Source organism: Sardina pilchardus, chromosome 23, assembly GCF_963854185.1.
Source record: "Sardina pilchardus chromosome 23, fSarPil1.1, whole genome shotgun sequence".
NCBI classification, from domain to species: Eukaryota; Metazoa; Chordata; class Actinopteri; order Clupeiformes; family Clupeidae; genus Sardina; species Sardina pilchardus.
Genome location: NC_085016.1, coordinates 21,762,112 through 21,772,829, shown reverse-complemented (window position 1 = coordinate 21,772,829; position 10,718 = coordinate 21,762,112). Strand labels below are relative to the sequence as shown.

The following is a 10,718-nucleotide window of genomic DNA, read 5'->3' as shown; positions in this document are numbered from 1 at the left end:
ACCCGCTTAGAAATGCACCACGTTTTATTTTGTCTCACCATACTTGGTCGTGTGACTACTTGTGCAACTGTATTTTAGGGAAAACATGGAGGTGTTTGGTCTCTTCTAACTTCATGGGCCCTATTTTGCCAAGTGGGCAATGAGCTTTCGCCACTTGCGCGACCTATAATTACTATTCTCTGTGAGCGCATCCTTCATTTTTCCAGCGCAAATGTACGTTCTCTAAATAGGAGATGATATTGCGCCCTAACGGGCGTGTCAGTGAAGAGAAGAGGTGTGGTCCGGCGCAAAGCTCGCCAGTCGCTAATATATGTGTAACAGGGTGGACAGGGCAACCACCCCAAATCTGTAGCCTGACTACGCCACCCTGGGGCCTAGCGCCTCAGGGAATCTTTAGGAGATTGAGACTTTTACTGAGACTGAGCTGCACAGGTTCGATCAAGCATAAGGAGACATGAATTCCTTAAATAAACAATTTATTGAACACAAAAGACAGACATTCAACAGAGACAGACAGAGCTGGCCTGAGGGGGCAGGCTAATATCAACGGTGACCAGTTTATATCAAACACAGCAATTCTCCAGTATGAAAGTGTTAAGTAGTGCAACTCTCCACAGCAAGCAACTCTCAGTACACACACTCTAGTTCCCCAGCAGGTGACTAGGCCCCCCCCCCCATTAACACTCTGCCTGCTCACAAAAGAAAGACAATGGACAAAGACAATCAAACCAAAAGTAACAGACAAAATAGTAAATCAAACATCAAACAAAACTAAAGGAAGACAAGACAGCAGCCTGACCAACTGTAGCAGTCCGGAGAGGCAGGCAACATCACCCCTGCCGTGGTCCGGACAGGCAGGGCACCCAGCTACAGTACATAAAACGATAAACGATAAACATTAACCACAATGACAAAACTAATACAAACAGAAACACTTGAAAAGATGGCATACCTGGTGGAAGGCTCTGGTGTGCTCGCACACACCTTCTCGCAGCAGAGCCTACACTGTTGCTAACCATCCAAGCTCTTAAATAGGCTGCAGAGCCAGTTAACCAATTAAGGGTCATTGCCCCGCCCCTCGTTAGCAAGGCAGGCCAGAGGGAAGACACAGGGCCAACAGTCAGTCTACCCTACTACATTCTTCCCCCCCAAGATGTATCGTCGTCCCGACGATACACTGTTTAAACGAGCACATAAGGGGTTGGTAAGGGCTCTCAGGCACAAGTGCACATACAATAAAATGAAGCAGGTATTGGCAGTAAGGTGAACCCCAGTGCTGCCACTCAACCCCATGACGGGGACGGGTCTGGTCACTGGACCAAACCCCAGATACAGGGGACCCCGCGGCCAGCGCGGCTACCCAAACACTCCAGCGGCATGCAGCCTGGCTTATGGGCCAGTTCTGCTACCCAGATTCAGGGGACCCAGTGTCTCAAGCACTGCTACCCAACCATTTTGGGGACCCAGTGTTTCAAGCACTGCTACCCAACACACAGAACAAGGACACACAGCATGGTCAGTAGGCCAATGCTGGAATAAGGAGAGCCAGGGGCCCCTCAGAAAACCCCGCTAATGGGACCCACCCCATGACCCAGTGATTCTCTGAGGGCATACCCCCGGTTACCTATTAAAATTGGTAAAATCATGACAAACGAATACCCTGACATCCCCCCATAAGTCCATAAGTCATGCTCATCCCACTCCAACATGAATCCTCCCGATCGTGGGTAATGGTCCTTCTATGGGTCGATCCTGACCAACCTACGGAGGCGCCGTCCGCCGGACTGGTCTAAAAGGAGGCACAGAGGATCACCACGGTGAGGGTAGGGACTTGGGATGTTGGAGGCTGGACTTCGGGGGTTCCTGGTACGTGATCTTCTGGTCAGCTGCTGTCTTGTCTTGAAAATAAGGAAAACAAAGAAAACCAAGCACAACACAAATCTGCAAATCTAACAAAACAAAAGAAAAGGAATTCATGTCTTTTTGCATCCTGCCGACTACGCCAGAATGTAACAGGGTGGACAGGGCAACCACCCCAAATCTGTAGCCTGACTACGCCACCCTGGGGCCTAGCGCCTCAGGGAATCTTTAGGAGATTGAGACTTTTACTGAGACTGAGCTGCACAGGTTCGATCAAGCATAAGGAGACATGAATTCCTTAAATAAACAATTTATTGAACACAAAAGACAGACATTCAACAGAGACAGACAGAGCTGGCCTGAGGGGGCAGGCTAATATCAACGGTGACCAGTTTATATCAAACACAGCAATTCTCCAGTATGAAAGTGTTAAGTAGTGCAACTCTCCACAGCAAGCAACTCTCAGTACACACACTCTAGTTCCCCAGCAGGTGACTAGGCCCCCCCCCCCATTAACACTCTGCCTGCTCACAAAAGAAAGACAATGGACAAAGACAATCAAACCAAAAGTAACAGACAAAATAGTAAATCAAACATCAAACAAAACTAAAGGAAGACAAGACAGCAGCCTGACCAACTGTAGCAGTCCGGAGAGGCAGGCAACATCACCCCTGCCGTGGTCCGGACAGGCAGGGCACCCAGCTACAGTACATAAAACGATAAACGATAAACATTAACCACAATGACAAAACTAATACAAACAGAAACACTTGAAAAGATGGCATACCTGGTGGAAGGCTCTGGTGTGCTCGCACACATCCTTCTCGCAGCAGAGCCTACACTGTTGCTAACCATCCAAGCTCTTAAATAGGCTGCAGAGCCAGTTAACCAATTAAGGGTCATTGCCCCGCCCCTCGTTAGCAAGGCAGGCCAGAGGGAAGACACAGGGCCAACAGTCAGTCTACCCTACTACATATGGATGCAGAAAGTAAGTGCGCCACTGACCAGGAAAAACCTAGTCGGAAATCACTCGCGCATAGCTGAAAGGCTATTTTATGAGCGCCTGAGGCTTGGGGATATGGAAGACTGCACCGTGCACGCACACACCCTACTTCTTTCATCAGCAGGAGCGTGCAGTCGGAATATAATTAAATAATATTGGAATATAATGAAATAATATTTGTCCGTTTCTCGGTTTTAGGTTCGTGTATTGGTCAGCAAAAAGTAGCATACATAGCATAACAACAGCCACATGCAATAATACAACAATAACGTCTAACACTGACCTGCTCATTTAGACAACATTACACAGCCCTATGGCTAAGTTACCTTTAGTTTTGTTCTGGTACCTTTAACGTCTTGCATTAAACAGCTGTAGCATTCTGACAACTGTCTACCTTGTCATTGCATCTGGAATAACTCCTCTAGCTGCCTCCATCCTCCATCCTTTCTGTTTTGTTTGCTTAAAAGAACTTGCGATATCCATGATGAGTAGGCTATTGAGTTAGTGAATTAGCTTCACATTGTGTGCTGATAGCGGAGTAAAGAAAACAACAAGTAGCCTGTTGCGCGCCTGCGTGCGTAATCTCTCCTGTTCAGACGAAATGTGCGCGTGGATATAGCTCTATAGCGCATTAAGTTAATTTTGATAACGTGTTGACTGACTTTTTCTTAGAATAGAAAATTGTAAATAGCCTGATGTCAGGCAGCTAATGGGATGCTGTGCATATTGGGTGGGTACGGTATGGCATGCCAATTTGGTGTGAATACACACACACACACACACAAGGGAAATGTAATAATGATAATGATCAATAGTGAGAACTGGCTTCTGGCTACTGCTGCGGCTACTGCGTTCATTCTGAAATCATCTATTTAACCCTCATGTTGTCCTAAAATCTTACGACGTTCGTTGTCCTTGGGGTCAATTTGACCCCAGCTACAAAAAACTCTCAAAAATGATTTTTTTGATTTTTTTTGTGGTAGGTACTTAACAAGAGTGTAATAACCACTATCAAAAGCCCTACAAAACAATCCCACCCCCCCACACCCCTTTATGAACCCTGGAACCCTGACTGGCAATATGGCCAATCCAGTGTCAACAGCCCAAAGGCTGACTTTTTGGACTTTTTCAGACCTGCCAAAATAACTTATATGTAATATGTACTTGTATATGAAATAATGATAATAGCTACATGTTCTCATACTATTACAATAATAATATCCATAATTTGTCAAATATTCATTTTCATCATGTTTCATAAAAATGGGGTCAAATTGACCCCAATACCACCAACGTAACTATTTTTTTTACAGGACATTGGAAACATATTTTTGTGCAAATTTCATGTTTACTCTGTTGTACCCTTCAAATAAGGAAAAGTCATGAAACTTGAAGCAAAACAAAAAAAGTGAACCATATATTTTATGATGTTAAACACTGCTTGGGGTCAAATTGACCCCAAGGACAACATAAGGGTTAAATCATAAGCTTGCTTTTCTAAAACGGTAATATGTCGATCTGATTTCATGAAACAAAGGCACAGCAACGACAAATGTAACGATGTATTCATAGATAATCATTCTTCCGCCAATATGAATGGTTGCCATGCAACATCGAGACGCAGCCACTTTAACTTTTGTGCAAGTTGTGGTAGTGCATTAACGAAATGCGGTCAAGGTGTATGTTTGTGTTGGATTTTATAACAGCATCGAACGCGATTCAGCCAATCATCATCAAGGACCGGAACTATCCGTGTTAGAAAATAATATTCACACATCATGTACATTATTTTCACAATTTCCCAGCATAAAAGTTGGGAAGGCTTAGGAAGCAATGTTCACTTTTCAAGCTGTCATTATAGCCTTTTGCGCTAGGACCGCCCCCAAAGAAACTAGCGCGAGTGACTTGCGACAATGCCCAGTTGATCCTGATAATAGAGCCCCATGTCTGTTTGGATCCTAATGAATGAACTGGGCTAGCTAAGTGCTATCAATGTAGCGCAGCGTGCCAGAGCCAGTGAGTGCACACATTGAAACGTGAGAGGTATGTATCAACTCGTCTTAGTTAAGGGAATAATGTAGTTCAAATGAAAAAATGGTGAAGTGTTCCTTTAATGTAGGCCTATGTGTTTCCTGTATTTGCTTTCCGAGCTTGTCTCATGAACATCCTTTTTTTGGATGTTGGGATTTTTAAAGTTGGATCCTCCGAGTTTATGAACGGCATGCAGTATTAGTGTGATAATCTGCAGGTTCTACGAATTGTCCATGACACTGGTAACATTGCGGTTGCAAATGTACCGTATGCACATCTGGCCCAGACTGTGGGGTTCTCCTATCTCTTTTCAGGTAGCTAGGACCATTTCCCTCAATCTGAGTAGTATCATGGCTATCAGAAGTTCCCAGATACCTCTATCTGTTAGCCTGGATATCACCAGACCAAGCTCAGTCTTTTGAGATTGAACATTAGTCTGGGGAGTCTACGCTGTATTTCTACTGCTCATAGGCATGATCAATGGGCATCGTTCAAATGACTCCTTACGCTTGGATAGTGCTTCAACCAATCAGACCAACGATCTGGTGCGTCTTTTGGATTAGCTAGTTTGTGATTGGACCCAAAGGTTGTGGACAGGATGCAGGGGAGACAGATGTGCAGGTCAAGCAGAGTTCACCCAGCCAGTCGCTTGCCTTGAAAGCGTATTTATATTCGTTGCTTTCTTCATCAGCTACTTGTTTTACGTTGTCTCTCTTTTTACACCTGCAAGTCTCTTCGGTGTGTGTGGAGCTCTTGAACAGTCTGTGGTTGGGGTAAGTGCAATCTTTGATAATGCTGTGCCTGCTGTTCATCTTCCATCAAATGTGGCGTTCCCCAAGATTCAATCTGAGACCCTCTGTTATTTCATTGTGTTATGTTTTTAGGCTATAGAGATCGCTAAGACATGTGACCAACTTCATCAAAACACAAAGAATTATGGGTATGTTTGGCTCGCCTGATGCCAGCCCATGTAAACTAGTGTTCTGGGTCTATGATCTGGCATGATAATAATGAAAACTAAGCGTGAAAAAATTGTGTGAAAACCAGAACATACTGTAATCTTGCGCTTACTTACTGATGCTATCCATGCCATTCCTCGCCTTTTTGTCACCTCTGAAACATGGCGTGCAGTGCTTGAAGTGGGAAAAAATAAGTGCAGGAACTCTAATTTCCGACATTTGACATTTGTTCGGTGAAAAAAAATCAAGTCTTTAGGAGGTGTTGGTCGAAAAACTTTTTTAATTTAATATTTTTTTCAAGCACTAACCTATAGGCCTAATTTACTTTTTTCTAATTCACAAATGGAATATGAAAACCATTAAAACAACACGAACCAGAGTGTGATAGCCACCTGTAGGCCTAACAATATACTGGGCTAAGGGCCCTAGAACCAGAAACCTTTGGGCTGAAGGCCCAGAAGAAGAAAACTGTGAAATAGGCTGTAGGTACTTGTTACATTGATTTAATTAACAATAACTGGCCAAGAACAGAGATTAGGTCAAAAGTCAGAACAAGTGGGTAAGTGTGACTTTTAAGTGTTCTTTCTATTACTATTGTGGGTCCTGAAATGGCATTTCAAGCATCTGCCAAGGCTATATGACAAACAGGGATCTGAATACAACTGCTGATATGAAAAATAAATTATTTTGAAGTGGGGATATGGAGAGATATGAAACAATGCAGAAATTTGATGCTATTTCCAAAAAGGATTTCTCGTGATTACTGCTAATTACACAGAGCATTGGAATCAGTAGGATCTCCTGTTTATTTTGATATGTAGTTTGCCATAGGGCAGTAACGAAATCGTCTGATATTTCACAGAGAAGAATGGGTATGACGCAGAACTACATGTGCCATTCATTTTTGTAGGTAACTGTAGCCTACTTTTCAACGCCAATTATCTCGCGAACCGTTCATCATAGAAACTAGCGGCTAGTGCCATTGGAAAGGTCAGGTTATGCAGTTTCATGTGATATGCCTGTTATTTCGGTGCGATCTTCTAGCGCAGCAATATGACCGAGAAGAATGGGTGCGGCCGCGGCCGCATGGTGCGTCTTGAAGAGGGCAGAGAGGGTTTGCCAGCGGCCCGATGGTGATCTTCTCGCGGCCCGGTAGATTGAGAAACACTGTGATAGGGCACTGTTGTGGCTCGTGGGTAATGTAGTCTTTCATGAGTCTTGTGATATTGTCTATTCTCGGGCCACTGTGACTGTCACTGCGTCGGATCAGTTTCAGTAAGTACCGGAACGCAGAAAAAAGTGGCGGAACTCAAAAGACGAAAATACAGAAGTTCCGGAACTGCGTTCCGCTGCGTTCCGGCCCACTTCAAGCACTGATGGCGTGTACTATTATTTTTCCACGCTGGAAAACGATAAAAGATAAGCTTTGTGTTACTCTATTGAATTTTATAACACAGCAGGTAAACGGCATTTCGACAACTGCACTTCGTGGTTCCCGCACGTCAGTAAAACAACTTAAGTTTTGGGCCCCCGATTCCCAAAATGCGTTGTGTTTTACGTCACGTTCTCAATCTCTATACAGTATGTCTATTTCACCTTTTGGTATTTCATATTGTATTTCTTTATTGTACTTATTTTATTTAACTTTTTACAATTCTTGTTCTAAAATGTTATGCATTACTTGATTTTTAAATTGTTTTCCCCTGCCTAGTAGGACCATTTCTTGCTACTTTCAAAATGTATTTCCTTATTGTCAACTCCTAATTGCCTCAATGGTAAAGCACTTTGGATCACTACCCAGTATTTAACTCCATTATCAATACCCTAATACTTACTGATCATTGTTTGTAATACCTTAATTACCCAGTACCCTGGCATTTCCTGGCTGTAGTTTAAATTATTTCCACATTTACATATTAAAAAAATCCTGACTGATCTTCATTCTGTGCCACAAAGACAAACGGAATAATCCAAATTAATGAAACTTTTACAGAGTCAAAGTCAGAGTTCCCACCTCATGAATTTACAACGCTCCTGAGGGGACAGCGAAGAGCACCACTCAGTGAGAGAGAGAGAGAGAGAGAGAGAGAGAGAGAGAGATGAAGAGAGAGTAAAATAGAAGTTGTCCTCTAGCTATAACACTGAGCCATCTCTAACTCCCTCTCTCTTTCTCTCTCTCTCTTGCTCTCTTTTTAAACAGTATATATTTATATGTGTGTGTGTGTGTGTGTGTGTGTGTGTGTGTGTGTCGTTCTCTGTCTCTCACCCCTCTCTTTCTCTATTCCATCTCAATTTTTCGATCTCACTTTTTCCACCTCCCTCCCTCTTTCATACTTTGTCTCTGCTGTTCTATGTCCTTCTGCCGCTCTGTCTTAATCACTTTTCAAACTTTTCTGCCCGAGTGAACACTTCAGAATCAGAGAAGAACTTTGCTCCTCTTTTCAAATACATGTAAACGATGTAGCTGGGGAAAAGGATGAGTGTGTTAAGTGTGGCTCCTCTGCTGCGTTTCTTTTTAACGTGTATGAATGCGTGTGCATACGGACACATTCAGCCTTCAATTTGACACATTACTGATGCACTTGAGGTAGACAGAGAAACATAGCGTTACGGCAGATTCTTGTCTCAAAACAGCCCTTTTCAGGGACAGTTGGAGAACAATGTCCAAGCATGAGAGAATGTGTAAAAAACTAAATGGAAAGGGAGGGAGGGAGAGAGTGTGTGTGGGTGTGTGAGTGAACACACTATACAGGGGGCCCAACTTGCCAAGGTAAGAGAGGAGATTAAGGCACAAAAGAAACTTTTGGCTGAAAACATCAGCAACAAAGATAGATTATCACAGAATCTAGCTTGAGATTCCACAAGAAAAACAAATTGGTGCTTATAAAAAGAAGTTTAAGGAAGGTTTGAAGGTCTACAAGAAGGTGCAGTGTAGAAGTGGCACATTCCACCCTCCAATCAACCAGATGCTGAATTAAATGCTACATGAACATGGAGGTGAGGCAGTGGCAGGAAGGACAGGGGACGGGCAACATTGTTCCCTAGCTCCTCTTCACTGGAATCTGCCAGCTTCAACTTTGACGGCAACTATGTTTTTAGAAATGGACAATGGGGCCAATTTCTTCCCCCACAAGAAGAAATGCCGCCACAGTGTACATCTACCAAAGGACACCAATCAAATGATGCACCGCACGAAAATAAAATGAATATCTTCAATCTGTCAAGTAAGCCCATCTACCAGACATGCATGTTTGCCCTTTAGTATAGAAGACTTCCTTTTGTCCCCACCACTTCTGCTTACGAGTTTTAACGCAACTATTGAAATTCTACATTTCTTTCATAGTTTAACACTTAAGGAATTCTTTCGAGGCCATGTGGCTCAGTGTAATCCTGTGACTCAACTCTACGACCTCCCAGGAAACCACACACTCTGAGGATCCTTCAAAAGACATTACTGCCCCCGGTGTGACCAACCCCTCCACAAGAGAACCTACTCCTTTCAGAGGTACCGTAAATCCACTTTCACTCCACGTAAACACAAAAACTCCTATTGTTCTTTGGTGGAAAGAGACATTACCGCCATATTTAACAAAAAGAGAGAATACTGAGAATGCAAGTAAGAAACATAAAATGCAGATCAAGGTGGGGCTATTGAGATGCTGGACCGAAGTTTTCCCCAGAAAACTTGAATACAACCATATCTCAGTGGCTAAAAATGTTTAACACCTAGAATCACCAGTCAGAATGGGACAGATCTGTGGCTCTTGTGAGGACTTTTACATTCAGCCTCTTCAAGTGGAGGACAGATTCAGATTAAGAATGTCTCAAGATTCTCTAGTGTGTCCCAGTCTGAATGGATATTCACACTAGGCACTCTAGCTCCTAAAGACCTCAAGGAGGATTTTCATATCCGACTCACTTTTTGGTAATACAGCTATAGATTCAAATATTGAATCATTATACTGTGCACTCTAACTGTTAAAGGACTCAAAGGAGTTTTTACATCGGACTTTTCTATGAAGGCCCTAATGCTGTGTGTATCAATGTTTTCACACATCTTTTTATTTATTTATTATTTATTTTTTTATCTCCTTTATGGATAATTATTTTCAAGGTGTTCACTGATCGCAAGGTCAGGACCCTGATATCTGAGTGAATAGACTGAATAGGCGTATATGATGACTATTACAGCTGGAGTCCCTGTTTTGGATGTCTCAGTGGTTGTCCATCTCTTTCTGTTGTCAAAAAATATATGTACCATATGTGAAGAATACTATCCACTTCTATGTATTGTTGATAATCTTGTGCGCTGTGTTATCACTGTAAATATGTGTCTTGTAAGATGAGCATCAGTTCTGTATATCGATATCAGGTCCGTTGTTGTGTTCTGTGTTTTTTAAATTTTTTACTTAAGATGGCAACCATTTTGTATTAGTAAAAGTAGTCTGTTGAAGAGCAGTTTGCTCAAAATGGCACAGACATTAAAAAGTATAAACGAGAGGTGTTTTTGAAGAGCAAGTTTTCATTTTTTCCCCCCCTCTTGCGTATGAGTAAGTGAGTCACCTTTGGTCACCTTCTCGAAACACGCCACTATCCGCGCCACTGAGTCTCCAATGAAGGTGGGGTTCACTGCGTTTTTAAATTCTTTGGCCATGGTCCTTCTCATGTATTACTTATAGGCTATAGTTCTCCAACAGAAGACCGTGGAAGTGTGTATGGAATATTGAAGAATTCAATGGAAGAAAGGCCGTTTTGAGGCTACAAGAGCACCAAGCAGTAAAAAAAACATCTCTGTTCATTATTATTAAATCTCTCCATTGCCTTGGGCTTAGTTTCTATCGCTTACCTACAAGGGGCAACCTTCA

At 42.8% G+C, this 10,718-nt stretch overlaps 2 long non-coding RNA genes across 2 annotated transcripts; both read right to left on the bottom strand.

Moving 5' to 3' along the window:
• Window positions 1-459: 459 nt before the first annotated feature.
• LOC134071669 (uncharacterized) lies at window positions 460-1,056 on the bottom strand. Its single transcript, XR_009937107.1, has 2 exons — window positions 953-1,056; window positions 460-867 (listed from the first exon to the last, which is right to left on the bottom strand). It is a non-coding gene; the product is annotated as an uncharacterized LOC134071669 (long non-coding RNA).
• Window positions 1,057-2,154: 1,098 nt separating this feature from the next.
• LOC134071682 (uncharacterized) lies at window positions 2,155-2,677 on the bottom strand. The gene is made up of 2 exons (XR_009937110.1): window positions 2,648-2,677; window positions 2,155-2,562 (listed from the first exon to the last, which is right to left on the bottom strand). It is a non-coding gene; the product is annotated as an uncharacterized LOC134071682 (long non-coding RNA).
• Window positions 2,678-10,718: the final 8,041 nt, after the last annotated feature.